At 42.4% G+C, this 16788-nt stretch overlaps 1 non-coding gene across 1 annotated transcript; it reads right to left on the bottom strand.

The window, feature by feature from the left end:
* Nucleotides 1–8015: 8015 nt before the first annotated feature.
* On the bottom strand, nt 8016–8159 carry LOC116906434. Its single transcript, XR_004388694.1, has one exon. It is a non-coding gene; the product is annotated as a small nucleolar RNA SNORA48 (small nucleolar RNA).
* Nucleotides 8160–16788: the final 8629 nt, after the last annotated feature.

Raw genomic sequence — 16788 nt, forward strand, 5'->3', positions numbered from 1 at the left:
TTCTGCCAGGTCCTTTCTGCTTGACAGACTGCTAACTAGTCTGCTCCCTGGAAGAGGCTATATCTTTAGACATACCAGAGGATCCACTGCACTCAGCATTTGGTAAGAACCACCCCCCACATGTCCCATAGCAGCTTCTGGGGGCCAGTGGACTCAGGGAACCACCATCCCCCAAAAAAACCACCCACCGAATACCAATCCCCTTCTACCTGGTCCTTTCTACTGGGACAGACTGATAGCTAGTCTGCTCCCTGGAAAAGGCTATATCCTGAGGCATACCAAAGGATCCTCCGCTGCATTCAGAACATTTGACATCATATCCTGAAACATACCAGAAGAACTGCTGTACTCAAAACATTTGATACCACACCCTGAGGCATCCCAGGAGATCTGTTGCACCCAAGGCATCTGACACAACTGGAGACATCCCAGAATATCTACTGCACCCAGGACACCACAGCTTGAAGGCATCCCAGGAGTTTCTCTGTACACAGGGCAGCTGGGCAATAAACACCACAGTCTGAAGACCTCCTCAGGGCTCTGAGGCATGCAGGACAACTGACCTAAAAGACTGAAAGCCTCCCTGGAATATGGTTGCACACAAAGAAGCAGAAACCACAGTTCATTCAACCGCAACCCCATGCCCCATGCCCCATGCCCCAGAACAGCTTCTCACAGAACAACAGGGTTACTTCTCCTCTGAAGACCCAATAGTCTGAAGGCCTAATATCTAAGGAGATCTACTGTAGCCAGGGCAACAAATCAGCAGCTTCTCTGCCCTTCTGAATATCCCCCAGTTGGAAGGCCCCACAGGAGGGCCACAGGCCTACTAGGAGACCTGTTGTAACCCACAGACAAAAGAGGCAGACTCCAGACAGAGTCACCCAGACCAGCAAACACTAGGGATAACCAGCTGGCAAGAAGCAAGCGCAAGACCATAAGCAACAGAAGCCAATATATGTAGGCATCATCAGAACCCAGTTCTCTCACCACAGCAAGCCCTAAATATACCAACACAGCTGAAAATCAGGAAGCTAACTTAAAAACCCTATCTCATGAAGATAATAGAGTTTTTAAGGAAGATATAAATAACTCAATGAAGTACAGGAAAACACAGGTAAATAGGTAGAAGCTCTTAGAAAGGAAACAAATAAATCCCTTAAAGAAATACAGGAAAACACAATCAAACAGGTGAAGGAATTGCATAGAGTGGTCCAAGACCTAAAGTGGAAGTAGAAACAATAAATAAAATACAAATGGAGGCAAACCAGGAAATGGAAAACCTAGGAAAGAGGTCAGAAATTACAGATGTAAGTATCACCAACAGAATACAAGAGATAGAAGAGAGAATTTCAGGTATAGAAGATATGGTAGAAGAGATTGACACAACAGTCAAAGAAAATTCAAAACATAAAAAACTGTAGCCCAAAATGTCCAGGAAATTCAGGACACAATGTAAAGACCAGATCTAGGAATAATTGGAGAATATAGGAGAATGAAGATTTCCAGCTCAAAGGACCTGAAAATGTCTCCAACAAAATCATAGAAGAAAACTTCCCCAACCTAAAACAAGTGATGGCCATAATGGTACAAGAAGCCTACAGAACACCAAATAAATGGGACCAGAAAAGAAAATCCTCTCATCACATAATAGTCAAAACACTAAATGCACAGAATAAAGAAAGGATATTAAAAACTGCAAGGGAAAAGGGCCAAGTAGCATACAAAGGCAGACTTATCAGAATTACACCAGACTTCTCAACAGAGACTATGAAAGTCAAATGAGCCTGGTCAGAGGTCATTCAGACTCTAAAAGAACATAAATGCCAGCCCAGGCTACAATACCAAGCAAAACTCTCAATTGACATAGATGAAGAAACCAAAATATTCCAGGACATAACCGAATTCAAACAGTATCTACCAATCCAGTCCTACAGAGGATCCTAGAAGAAAAACTCCAATACAAGGAAGATAGCTATACCAAAGAAAAGATAGATATTAAGCATCTCACAACAAAGCCAAAAGGAGAAAATCATGAGCACATAAAGTTACCTACAAAAGCAAATATAACAGGAACCAACCATCTGTCTTTAATATCCCTCAATATTAATGGACTCAACTCACCTATAAAAAGATATAAGCTAACAGACTGGATACGCAAACAAGATCCAGTGTTTTGCTGCATACAAGAAACACACCTCATTAACAAAGACAGGCAGTATCTCATAGTAAAAGGATGGAAAAAGGTCTACCAAGCAAATTATCCCAAGAAACAAGCTGGAGTTGTCATCCTAATATCCAATAAAATAGACTTTCAACCAAAAGTTATCAAATGTGATGAGGAAGGACACTTCATATTCATCAAAGGGAAAATCTACCAAGATAAAGTCTCAATTCTGAACAACTATGCCCCAAATGCAAGGGCACCCATATTCACAAAAGAAACTTTAGTAAAACTCAAAACATACATTGGACCCCACACAGTAATAGTGGGATAATTCAACACCCAACTCTTACCAATGAATAGGTCATTGAAACAGAAACTTAAACAGAAACACAGTGAAACTAACAGAGGTTATGAGCCAAATGGATTTAACAGAGATCTACAGAAAATTTCACCCTAAAACAAAAGAATTCATCTTCTTTTCAGCACATCATGGTACCTTCTCCAAAATCAACCACATAATTGGTCACAAAACAACCTTCAACAGATACAAGAAGATTGAAATAATCCCATGCACCCTATCAGACCACCATGGCCTTCAATAACAACAAAAGCAACAGAAAACCCACATACATGTGGAAACTCTCCACTGAATGATAATTTGTTCAAGGATGAAATAAAGAAAGAAATTAAAGACTTCCTGGAATGAAAATGTTGACACATCATACCCAAACTTATGGGACACAATGAAAGCATTGCCAAGAGGAAAATTCATAGCACTAAGTGCCCTGGTAAAGAAACTGGAGAGGTCTTACACTAGCAACTTAACAGCACATCTGAGCTCTAGAATGAAAAGAAGCAAACTGACCCAAGAGGAATAGAAGGCAGGAAATAGTAAAACTCAGGGCTGAAATCAACCAAATAGAAACAAAGAGAACAATACAAAGAATCAGCAAAACTAAAAGCTGGTTCTTTGAGAGAATCAACAAGATAGATAATCCCATAGCCAAACCAACTAAAGGGCCCAGAGGCAGTATCCAAATTCACAAAATCAGAAATGAAAAGGGAGACATAACAACAGAAATGGAGGAAATTAAAAAAAATCATCAGATCCTACTACAAAAGCCTATACTCAACAAAACAGGAAAATCTAGCTGAAATGGATAATTTTCTAGACAGATACCACATACCGAAGTTAAATCCAGGTAAACTTTCTAATAGGCCTATAACCCATAAGGAAATCAAAAAGTCATTAAAAACCTCCCAACCAAAGAAAGCCCAGGGCCAGATGGATTTAGTACAGAATTCTACCAGACCTTCAAAGAAGACCTGATACCAATATTCCTCAAACTATTCCATAAAATAGAAATAGAAGGAGCACTACCTAATCTATTCTATGAAGTCACAATTACTCAATCTAAACCACACAAGGACCCTACCAAAAAAGAGAAATTCAGACCACTGTCATTTATGAATATTGATGCAAAAATACTCAATAAAATTCTCGCAAACCGAAACCAAGAACACATCAAAACCATCATTCACCATGATCAAGTAGGCTTTATCCCAGGGATGCAAGGTTGGTTCAGTAAATGAAAATTCATTAACATAATACACTATATAAACAAATTCAAAGAAAAAAATCACATGATCATCTCCTTAGAGGCAGAAAAAGCATTTGACAAAATACAATACCCCTTCATGTTAAAAGTGTTGGAGAGATCAGAAATTCAAGGCCTATACCTAAGCATAATAAAAGCAATTTACCGTAAACCAACAGCCAATATCAAATTAAATAGAGAGATACTTGAAGCAATTCCACTAAATTCTGGGAAAACAAAACAAGGAAGCCCATTCTCCCCATATCTATCCAATATAGTACTCAAAGTCTAGCTAGAATAATAAGACAACAAAAAGAGTTCAAGGGGATACATATTAGCAAAGAAGAATTAAAAGTATCACTATTTGAAGATGAAATGATAAGTGACCCCAAAAATTCTACCAGAGAATTTCTCCACCTGATAAACACCTTCAGCAAAGTGGCCGGATATAAAATTAACTCAAATAAATCAATAGCCTTTACACAAGTGATAAACAGGCTGAGAAAGAAATTAGGGGAAAATTTCCTTCACAATAGCCATAGATAATATAAACTATCTTGGGGTAACTCTAACCAAACAAGTGAAATATCTTTATAAGAACTTCAAGTCTTTCAAGAAGAAAATCAAAGATCTTGAAAAATGGAGAGATCTCCCATGCTCATAGATAGGCAGAATTAACATAGTAAAAATGTCCATCCTTCCAAAGGCAATCTACAGATTCAATTCAATCTCCATCAAAATCCCAACACAATTCTTCAAAAACATAGAAAGAGCAATTCTCAAATTCAAAAAACCCAGAATAGCAAAAACAATTCTTAACAATAAAAGAACAACTGGGGGAATCACCATTCCTGACCTCAAGCTCTACTATAGAGCAATAGTGATTAAAAACTGCATGGTATTGGTACAGAGACAGACAGGTTGATCAATGGAATAGAATTGAAGACCCAGAAATGAAACCACACACTTACACACACTTCATCTTTGACAAAGAAGCCAAAATATACAGTGGAAAAAAAGAAAGCATCTTCAATAAATAAATGGTGCTGGTCTAACTGGATGTTTGTAGGTAGAAAAGTTAAAATAGACCCATATTTGTCACCATGCACAAAGCTTAAGTCCAAGTGAATCAAGGATCTCAACATAAAACCAGATACACTCAATCTAATAGAAGAGAAAGTAGGAAAGAGCCTTGAACACATGGGCACAGGCAGAAATTTCCTAAACGGAACTCAAATGGCTCAAGCTCTAAGATCAAGAATTAATAAATGGGACCTCATGAAACTAGAAAGCTTCTGTAAGGTAAAGGACATAGTCAATAAGACAAATCGGCATCCGACAGATTGGAAAAAAAAAAAACTTCACTAACTCCACTTCTGATAGGGGGCTAGTATCCAAAATATATAAGAACTGAAAAAGCTTACCACCAAAAACCCAAACAACCCAGTCAAAAAATGGGGTATAAACTAAACTGAGAATTCACAATAGAGGAATTTTGAATGGCTAAGAAGCACCTACAGAAATGTTCAAAGTCCTTAATGATCAGAGAAATACATATCAAAACAACCCTGAGATTCCACCTTACACCAGTCACAACAGCAAAGATCAAAACCTCGGGTGACAACACATGTTGGCAAGGATGTGGAGAAAGAGGAACACTCCTCCATTGCTGGAGGGATTGCAAACTGGTACAACCACTCTGGAAATCAATTTGGACATTCCTCAGAAAATTGGAAATAGACCTACCTACAGAACCAGAAATACTACTCTTGGGAATATACCCCGAAGATGCCCCATAATGCCACAGAGGCACATGTTCCACTATGTCCATAGAGGCCTTATCTGTGATAGTCAGAAGCTAGAAAAAATTCAGATGTCCCATGACAGAAGAATGGATACAAAAAATGTGGTTCATTTACACAGTGGAATAGTAATCAGCTATTAAGAATGAGGACATCCTGAGTTTTGCAGGCAAATGGATGGAACTAGAAAATGTCATCCAGAGTGAGGTAACTCAGAACCAAAAGGACAGGCATGGTATGTGCGCAATAAGTGGATATTAGCAAAAAAAAAAAAAAAAAAAAAAAGTAGAGAACACCCAAGATACAGTCCACAGAATGCAAAAAGGTCAACAAGCTAAGAGCCCAAGTGAGGACACCTCAGTTCCACTTGGGAGGGAGAAGAAAGCAACAAGCAACCCTAAGGAAGGAGGGAATGTCAGTGGAGGGGAAGGGAATGGGAGAGGGGAGAGGGGAACATGATCTGGTATTGGGTGGGGGAAAGGACTGAAGCCCTGAGGGCCAGCAGAAAGAATGGGAACAGGCGACGTTGGGAGGAAGGAGGTTGGAAGGACCCTTTAGAATGTACCAGAGACCAGGAAAGTGAGAGACTCTCAGGATTCAAAGGGTGGGAGATCCTAGATGAAAGACCCTAGAGTGGGGAATCCATCTCCAGCAGAAAGACAGGGCATCAAGTGAGGGATGGGGTTGTTATCCCACAGTCAGAGCGCTGACTCATAATTCTTCCTGTCTGAAAGAAATGCAGGAATGGAAATGGAGAAGAGCCTGAGGAAAAGAAGATCCAGTGACAGGTCTAATGTGGGATCCAGCTCAAGGGGAGGCCCCAAGATCTGACACCATTACTGAAGCTATGGGGCATTCACACAAAGGGACCTATCCTGACTGCCCTCCAAAAGACCCAACAAGCAGCTGAGTCAAATGCAGTGCACCCAACCAATGAATAGAAGCTGCTGATCCCTCTGGCTGAATTAGGGAAAAGCTGGAGGAAGCTGAGGAGGAGGGCAACCCTGTAGGAGGACCAGCAGTCTCAATTAACCTGGACCCCTGAGATCTCTCAGACACTGGGTCACCAACCAGGCAGCATACACCAGCTGATATGAGGTGCCCACCTCATATACAGCAGAGGACTCCCTGGTCTGGGTTCAGTCAGAGAAGATACACCTAATCCTCAAGACTGGAGGCCCCAGGAAGTTTAGAGGTCTGGTGGGGTGCATGGGCTGGGGACATTCTTGTGGAGACAGGGTGGGAGATGTTGTGGAACTCTCAGGGGGTGGACCGGGAGGGGAATAAAATCTGGAGTGTAAAAATAAATTTTTAAAAAAGCATAGAAAAACATTTCACTGTGCCATCCCACAGTGTATCTCTCTGTCCACACATCTTCACTTGCAAGTATTCATTGCAATGAATCATTGGTCTGGTTTGAGGTTTCTGCCTTCTGTGACACCATTAATATTGGATTCTCTCCAGGACTCCTCCTAGTGATCCTGTTGTTGCCCTGTGACATGGAGATTCTGCAGCTTTGGATGAGCAGGACTGGCCAACTCAGAGCCCTTCTGGGTGTGGGTGGGCTGAGCTGGTCAGCTGGCAAGGAGCAGGGCCAGCTCATCCCCTACTCACAACCCCAGAGCCAGCTCTTCAGACTGCCTCAGCTGGTGAAGGGGGAGGGGAATCACCTCTTGCATCCATAGCTCTTACAGCAGAGGAGCATGATGGGGCCAGCTTACCATCACTCTCACCCTCAGAGCTGGTTCACTCAAGACCCCTTATCCAGGCGAGTTGCAGGGTCTGCTTTCCCTAGTGTGCCACAGGTGAATGCCACCGCCAGTGGGGGGGCGGGGGGATGGGGCGGAGCCAATTCTGCACAGCCCCTGGACGTTCACATGGTCCCCAGTAGCTCCCCTGACCAAAGATATCCCCACGTTCTCTAGTAGTAATATGAGCCGCAGACATTGATGCTGACCTCTGCCACTACATAGACATGAACCCAGACGTGGCCCTTATTGTCTGGAACCTCACCATGGCCCCAAAAGGCAGGGCTGGCTACTCCTTTCCACCCTGGAGTCTCCTGTTCCGTCTCTCTTCATAAGACTCAAGCTCCTCCCCTTTTCTTTCTCTCCCTTCCGACCACTACGACCACTATATACTAGCACGTTGTGGTGGCTCCTACTACAGAATTGCCATACTGCTGAACAGACAGACCCTAGGTGACGTCCTCTGTCCTATATCTCCCGGATGGGAGAGGGCAGGTTTATGGGTGGCATGGCCTTCTGAAGGTCTCCGTCTTCCTCCTCCTCTGCTGCGGCACTACTTGGTGGTCGGGGTGCTCTGTGTGTCTACAGCCTGACTGTGCCTTGGGACAGTGGGCAGGTCTGTGGGCGTGGCTAGAGGAACGTAGGTCTCTGTCTTACTCCTTCGGCCACCGCACTGTCTGGACTTGATGTGATATGAATTTTATGAGTCCTAGGCATAAGACAGCTTTGGCCACCAAGCCAGGCATCAAGCTAGGATAAACAAAGGACTGCCATCTGCTCTGTCCTTGACTGATATAAGAACACCACCAACAATTAGCTGTCTCTTTGCCTGTTGCCAGGGGTCCATGCTTGTTTTGTAATGCTCACATTGTACTCTGTACATACCACATTGATGCACAATTGAGAAGCAACTTTTAGGACCTGTATAGTGGTTTGCAGGAGAAATGGCCCCCAAAGACTTAGATAAACTGTTTGGGGATGCTGTGGAACCTTTGGGAGTGGCACTACTAGGATCTATGGCCTTGTTGGAGTGAGTGTGTCCTTCTTAGAGGAACTGTGTCACTGAGGCAGACTTTGAGGTCTCAGAAGCTTAAGCTATGCCTACTGTGGCATTCACTTCTGCTGCCTGCAGATCCAGATGTAGAAATCTCAGCTCCTTCTCCAGCACCACGTCTGCCTGCACGCTGCCATGCTTCCTGCCATGATGATAATGGACTAAATCTTTGAACTGTTAATTAGCCTCAGTTATGTGTTTTCCTTTATAAGAGTTGCCATGGCCATGGTTAACAATAAAACGCTAAGACAGAAGTTGGCACCACAGACTGTGGTATTGCTGTGATAGGCCTTACCATGCTTTTGTTTGAGGAATGTAGACTTGGTGACTTTGGATTAGAAAAGCAGTTGAATGCATTAAGTGGGACTTAATGAATTATCCTTGTAGGAGCATGGAAGACACTGGTGCTGAGGGTGATTTGAACTGTGAGTACCTGGTTCAAGATGTTTCGGAGAAGAATGTTAGTATGTGGCCTAGAGACGGTTCTTTTGCCCTTGTCCAAAAATTCTGCCTTAAATTGAAGAGCTTTGGATTCATTGGATTGGGTCTAGAGATTGAGGTCCCGGACAGCTGAGCATAGGCACTGAAACCATCGAAACCAGAACACTGTGAAGATGAAAGTGAAGGAGAGAGTGATATTCCAGCTCCAGCAGTGAGAGAATGATATTCCAGCTCCAGCAGTGAGAGAGAGATATTCCAACTCCAGCAATCAGCAAAATGTGGCAGCTTCTGCCTCATGGTTCTGGCTTTGGAGTCAGGGATAGAAGAAAGGGGTTATAAAATCTTTCACCACTACTAAAGAAAGCCACCAGGGCAGGGATGTCAGGGTTGGCCTTGCATGGAGGCCCAGAGAGGCCATTGTGTGAGGCTGCAAAGGTGAATCCTGGATCACCTTGAAGAGATCTGAAGAGCATTTTGACATCAGACAGGGAGATGCAGAGTTTGCAGTTTGCCCAGCTGGTTTTCTGTCTTGCTTTGGTCCAGTATTTCCTCACTACGCTCCCCTTTAGAATGGAGATATATCTCCTATGCCATTGCTCATTGGTATGTGAACTGCTCTTTTATTTTGGTTTTACAGAGGATTGCAGTTAAGAGACTGCATGAGTCTCAGAAGTGGCTTTGAACTTTGGACTTTTAAACCAAGTTTAAGACTTACAGACAGACTATGAGGATTTTTTAAGCTGAACTAAATTCATTTTATATTACAACTATAAACCTATGGAGGCCAGGGAGTAAAATGTGTTGGTCTGTTAAAAAAAAAAAACTGACTCCCATAGGCCCATAGGGAGCGGCACTATTAGGAGGTGTGTCATTGGGGGCAGGCTTTCAGGTCTAGTAACTCAAGCAAGACCTAGTGTCCCACTGCCATATCCTGCTGCCTTCTACTCCAGATACAAAACTCTCAAGTACCATGTCTGCTTGCATGCCTCTGGCCATGTGATAATGAACTATACTTCTGAACCGTAAGGCAGCCCTAACTAAATGTTTTCCTTTATAAGAGTTGCCATGTTCATGGTGTCTCTTCATAGCAATAGAAACCCTAACTAAGCCAAATATTTTGCCAAATTAGTTGCATTGCATTGTTTATGTCTGCTACTATAATACTATATGACATTAAGAGAATAATTAATGCTCTCAGGTGGTGGCCATAAAAATCTACTGAACAGAAGCTCTCTCACTCCCTATCCAGTTATTCAGGCGCAGTGGCTCAGGTGTATAATTCTTGGTCAAAAAAAACAAAACAAAACAAAAACAAAAACTGAAGCAAAGGCAAGTGTATCTCTGTGATTTCAAAGCCAACCCAGTCTACAAAGTAAGTTCTAGAACATCCAGGGCTGTTACATAGAGAAGCCCTGTCTTTAAGCCTCCCCTGTCAAATAAACAAACAAGCAAATGAACAAATAAGATCTCTACAGTACCTGGGCATTTGAAAGCCCAGAGGCAACAAGAGGTGGCGAGTTAAGATAAATTGAAGGAGCAGGGGATTAACCTGGGACTGAATCTACTTTTCTGAGCCTAGAGGAGAAAGAACGTGTGTGGAGTCTGCTGGGATTCAGCAGTTGCACTGCAGAGGCATCTGAGGAGTCTCTGTGGCTTCTAGGGAGGCTTCTTTCCCTCACTACATATCCGATGTCGGTGGCTCTGGCTCGTCTCTGCCCTTCCTGTGGCAGGACTTAGGTGATTCCATCAGCCCCTGTCTGGGATGCCAAAGGCTCTGTGGCAGAAGGAAGAGAAGATGGGAATTCATGCTCCAGCTCCTCATGTTCCTCTCACACGCATGCTCCAGCTCCTCATGTTCCTCTCACACGTCATCTTGGGCCACAGTTTTTGGCTAAAGCCTCTCACAGGATCGAATCCAAGTTCAGCAGGACCGTAGATGAGGGGCTGTTGTAGATAGATGAGCAAAGGAACAAAAAGGGACACCTGATCTGGGAGAACAGCACCGTGTGCCACAGAGCCATCTTTGTTGACTCAGTGAACATTTACTAACCCCCTAATATCTGTCTAGTACTACACTTTCCTCTGGGAACAGATCTGTACGTAGGCTATACCTCTGCTCTCATAGATATTTAGGGAGTTCCTACCTGATGTAGCCTTAGTTTTACTTAAACTATAGGCAACTACATCACCTTCCAAGAGAAGGGAATGGATGGTTTAGAGGTAAGGATTTGAGGGAAAGGGTCATTTCCATTTTAATGACTGCTAAGCAAAATGAGAAAAGAAGCTTGTGTAGTGCAGACTCTGGATTTCCAGATGTCACGTTCCTGCTGTGGATGGCTAGCTCATAATAACCTATGTGGTGTTCTCTATTAGTGTATAATAGCCTGCCTACTTTAAAATGCTCTATAGTAAAGTTCTGGAGACTGGAGGGCTTTGAGGAAAACCAGAAAAAGATGATCTCTAAACTATATAGGATAGAGTCCAAGAAGGTGATATCATATGTTGAATAGAAATGTGCCCGAAGGCTTGTGTGCTAAAGGTTTGGTCCACAATTGCTGGGACAATGTTGGGAGGTCCTGGAAACTATGAAATGGGGCTGGTGTAGAGAAAACAAGTCATTAACAGTGGTTTATTAAATCTCTATCCTGTATCTTGTCCCCAACTGGTTCCTTCTGCCTCTTTCTGCTTCCTATCCTTCATATGGGGCAAGCTTTGCTCTACCTTGCTCTTCAACCGTGATGAAGTGTTGCATGTATGTATGTATGTATGTATGTATGTATGTATGTATATATGTGTGTGTGTATATATGTATATGTATATATATATATATATATTTGTTTATTTGATGATAGGATCGTTGTTGTTATCAGAAACTTTAGGGAGTCCCACTTTGGGTACCACATATTACTGGGGAATCTGGGGCTCCCTTTTGTAGATTCGTAGTCTCATCTATAAAACCCAGAATCAAAAGTAAAGCTTGAAAACAACCTATCAGAGTTTGGGGGAGGGGCACACCACAAACACAGGACAGGAACACTGAAACTCTTGGCAGTCGGAAGGCAGAGACAGAGTTCATATGCCTTTTGTAAGCATCCTGGCAGTGAAAGTGTAGGGATAGCTTCACAGAAAGAGTGAGGAGGACCATGGGTATCATAGAAAGCATGCTCAGGTTTAGAAAAAAGAAGGAAAAGGAATGGTTCTGAATAACTCAGAAAAATCAGACAGGCTATGCAGAGCCGCTTGGTGGTGACTGCCAGCCACTGCACAGGGCCAGGGTTCCTAGGGGGGATATGTACAGTATTTTCATTAAGGAAATAATTATTCTTCCACTTCTTAGTCTGGCTTTAGGTGGATCAGCCTTTCTGGGGTAGGGTGGGATGATCTCTTAGTTAGGGATTGACAGATCCAATTAGATTAACTCTTATGAAAAGAGACAGTCATAGGTAACATTTCAGGGTTTTGGAGCAGTTCAGAATGTCATGTCTCCATCCAGGTCCAGAGATAGATTCCATTCTTTTGACCAGGAAGAAATAGTTTTCCCTTCATGTGTCTCAATGAAGTCTTAATATCCATCCTCAGAGGTCTCCAAAGCTACTGAACACTGAGACTTCTACTGCCAAGACAGTTCACAGGTGTTTGGAATTACTTTGTGAAAGGAATTTGGAAAAGTTTCAAGACTGACAATGAGCCATTCTATCTGCTAAAGAGACCTGAATGCTGCTAAAAAAAAAAAAAAAAAAAAAAAAAAAAAGGACAAATAGCACAGACTTACATAGTTTCATATGGGAATAAGAAATCTATTAGGATTTGAATTAGAGGCACTAATGTTACATTGTGACAAGGAATTCCTCAACATTTTGTCCACAGTGTAACAAGACCTGTATAAAGCTAAGCTTAAGAATGATACAGTAATTAATGCGATGGCGGAACTGACATGTTAGTCCAGCATTAACATTCTTAGTGTGGTTGCTACTGGACACTTTTAGCAACATTTACACTGAGAATAAGAAGCATAAAGTAGAACAGAAATGTTTAAAGACATGCACTTTTTCAAGAAAGGGAACAAATTCAAAGCTGTGGACAGGAAGATGTGATTGTTAAAGGAATTATGAAATTATAAAGAAGCCAAAAATTCTGCATTGGGGCAATAGGACTAACTCTTGAGGACATCTCAGGAATAGGGATTCATCCATCCCACCTGAGTTCCAGGGTATAAACATGTAAAATCGTTTTAAAAGTCTCACTCAAGAGGGAGCACCACTGGGCACCCTACTCACTTCTCATATAGGAAGTTGTTTTCCTTGGCTTCCCTTCACCTTGCTTAGTTCTCCATGTATTTAGAGGCTGCTACTTCCATGGTCAAAGGAAAGCAGGGGCAGTAGAGTACCTTGGCATTGTTCACATGATGCTGTTTTTATAAGTGTGCAGAATGCATCAATCACAACATCCAGAGGCTCCCACCAAGTGGAGCCTGCGAAGTCAGGCAATGTATCCTTTGGTTGGGATCCCACAGGTAATCCTGTGAGGATGACATGCGACACAGTAAGAGTACAACTGAAGATGTAGTAGAGAGATGTACATGAGACAGTTCCTGAAAAGCTGCAGGCAAAGAGTACAGCCAGCCCGAGAGAGAGAGAGAGAGAGAGAGAGAGAGAGAGAGAGAGAGAGAGAGAGAGAGAGAGAGAGAAAAGATATGGTCCACAACAAGAATGGCTGTCCGAGCCTCAGAGTTTACATCCTGTCCGCATGCAACCCCAATTGCCAGACATGAAGTTGTGCAGCTGGAGGATTTGATTTGTGTCCTGCCCTGTTTCTGATTTGCTTTGTTTCTAGCCCTCATCTCTGTTCTGGTTTCTCCTTTGCAGAACAGGAATGCTTACTCTGTGCCGTTGTGTCTTGAAAGCTAAAGTTTTGTTTTGAGCTCTGCAGGGAACATGGACTTGAAGTTTTCAGATATTAAGGGTTGAAGATGGACTAAATGCATTTTACACATCAGATGGTCATGAATCTTTGAGAACAGGAGGAGTTGAACGTTACAGTTTGAATATGAAATGTCCTCTACCTGTTTGTGTGTTGAAAGCTTGTCAGCTAGTGGTAATAGTTTGTGAGATGGTAGAAATGTTATGATTTGGAACCTCGCTAGAAGAATGTAACCAGGGCATGTTCTTGGGCTATACTTTGTCTCTATTCCTTCCCTCCCTCTCCTCACCACCCCATTTCTGACTTCCATGAAGTAAAAACCTTTCCTCTCACACATTCTGCCATGATTCACTCCCCAACTCAATCCAAAAGTGTGAGACCAGGTGATGTGGTCTAAACTCTGAAACTATAAGCCAAATAGTGTTTCCTCTTTTTAAACTGTTTCTTGAAGGTATTTCCACATTGCCAAAAGTCTAACACTTGTTGTAAGAATAAATAGCAAGTCATATTGGGCAAATTGGGGTCTGGGGCAAAGGCCTTGAGAACCAGAGCTAGTGTACTGAGAAGGGAATGAGTGAGACACAAAGCAAGGATTTAGTGATCAAAAGCCAGACTACTGAAGTTTATGGTTTCACTGGTGGGAAGCCTTTTGTCTGGAAAAGTGGAGAACATAGAAACTGATTAAATGAACATTATCCAGGCCTTAATCATTCCTCAGAAGTTGTTCCTGCAGAGAAGGGTTATATTCATGTGCAGTTTTATATTGATCTTATAATCAAATGCTGAGCTTGCTGGGGATCATGAACTACCTCTGATTCTGTCTCCCTCCACTGCAGACCCCAACTACTTTATAGCTGCTAACTAATAGAGTTCAAGTCAATAGGTCTGCTTTTGAAGCTCTCGGTGCTTCAGTGTACAACATGGTATCTGCCAGGTGCTGACTCGTTCCTTTTGGGTTGACCGTATTAGGACTCATGTTTTTGTTTTTGTTTTTGTTTTTGTTTTGTTGTTGTTGTCCTGGTCTCTTTTAATAGCAGGAAAATTCACTCTTTTGGTATTGGGATATTATAAATATTCAAGAATATCTTTTATATGTTCAGGGGAAAATGGTGTTCACTGCCTAATCATGCAAACTAAGCTGGAAACAATCCGACGTGAAAATGGATACATAAAATCCCAGGACAAGAGAAGAGGAGACAGAACTCAGAATCATTTCAAAACAGAAGGCGTTCTTAGTTCCGTTTTAGACATAGAATTTTATTTATGATTCACAAATTTTAGTGTCGAATCTAGCGACTCCACTTCCCTTAGCCTCAGCCTGTGCAGCCATCAATCTGCCTTCTTTCGCCACAGTTTTACCCTCTCTAGACTCTCATATAGAATTCAGATAGCATGTAATCTGTCATGTTCAGTTTCCTCAAAACTCTCTTTCATATGTCAAACATAAGCTAGAAAACATCAAAGAAAATACACCTCGCCATCTGAGTGTCCTTCATTTGAATTTGTCCTAAGTAAAAACTCCTAAAGAAAAATCAGAGTCTATGTGCAAGTCATTTTTTCTCTACAACCCCTTAAAATAATTATTAAAATTAAGACTGTCTCTCTAGACACCATTAACGTGCATCTTCTATAGCATAAGTGATGACCATATCTCGTGAAGGAAAATACTGAGTTAAAAAGATCTTGGCATCCCCTCACAATCCCAACAGGTTTGTTTTCTCAGCCATTGGTTTGGACCTGAGAATCGTAGACAAGTAGCTATCAGCAAAATGTATAAGCAGTGATGACAACTGAACACCATATAGCATTGCAGCGTGTGCATGCTTACCTTTCTTTTAAAGGTGAGCCTAAACGTTTTAGCTGTGCTACATATGTTCCTGTTGCCTTAGTTACTTTATTATTGTAGTGACTGAATGCCATGACCAAGGAAATGCAAAATGTGTTTAGTCCAACGTCAGAGGCCCCCGTAGTCCAACTTCAGATAATCTTTCGAAGATTCCATGTAGTTTAAAAGTCCAAAGTCTATCTTGAGACTCGGGGTCATCTCTTATTTATAGCCTCCTATACAATCAAAATAAAAAGGTAAACTACCTACTTCCAACATTCAGCCACACGGAATATACATTACCATTCCAAAACGGAGGGATAGTAAGCACAGTGAGGAAATACTGGGACTGAACGCCACAGAAACCCGTCAGGGCAAACTCTAAATCCTGTAGCTCCACATCTGATGTCAAAGGCCTTAAATGACTCCTGGCTTCCAGCTTGGCTGACTGCACACTTCTCCCTTTTGGGCTGGTTCTACTCCTTGTCTGCAGCTCTTCATGGCAGATATCCCACTACTCTGGTGTGATGGGTTGAATATGCTTGGCCCAGGGAGTGGTACTATTTAGAGGGTGTGGCCCTGTTGGAGTAGGTGTGTCGCTATGGGCGTGGGCTTTAAAACCCTCATTCTAGCTGCCTGGAAGTCAGTATTCTGCTAGCAGCCTTCAGATGAAGATGTAGAACTCTCAGAGTGCACCCTGCACCATGACTGCCTGGATGCTGCCATGCTCCCACCTTGATGATAATGGACTGACCTGTGAACCTGTAAGCCAGCCCCAATGAAATGTTGTCCTTTATAAGACTTGTCTTGGTCATGGTGTCTGCTCACAGTAGTAAAACCCTAAGACATCTGGCATCTCCAATATCATGGGGTCTCTAACACAACCCAGGCTTTACTTTCACAGTTTCATGAAATGGCCTCCTGAGGCCTCCATACAAGGTTACCCTGGCCACACATCTGGCCTCAGCAGCTTTCTTTAACCTCAGAAGAAGATCCCACATCCCCTTTGCTCCTATATCCTTCAAGATGAAAACCAGGACCATGCGACTGATGCTGCCAAATCCCTCTGCCTATTTGGGATAGAACCTGAGCCCCTCCATGAAATACGTTTACCTAACTTTTGATTTGTTGAAGCTTTTTAGAACCAGATAATTTGTTAGGCCTTTTCACAAACTGCAGGATTAGCTGGGGGCAGGGTCTTTCTCCCTGAGGGCACCATTTGGTTTATTCCAT

Source organism: Rattus rattus, chromosome 7, assembly GCF_011064425.1.
Source record: "Rattus rattus isolate New Zealand chromosome 7, Rrattus_CSIRO_v1, whole genome shotgun sequence".
NCBI classification, from domain to species: Eukaryota; Metazoa; Chordata; class Mammalia; order Rodentia; family Muridae; genus Rattus; species Rattus rattus.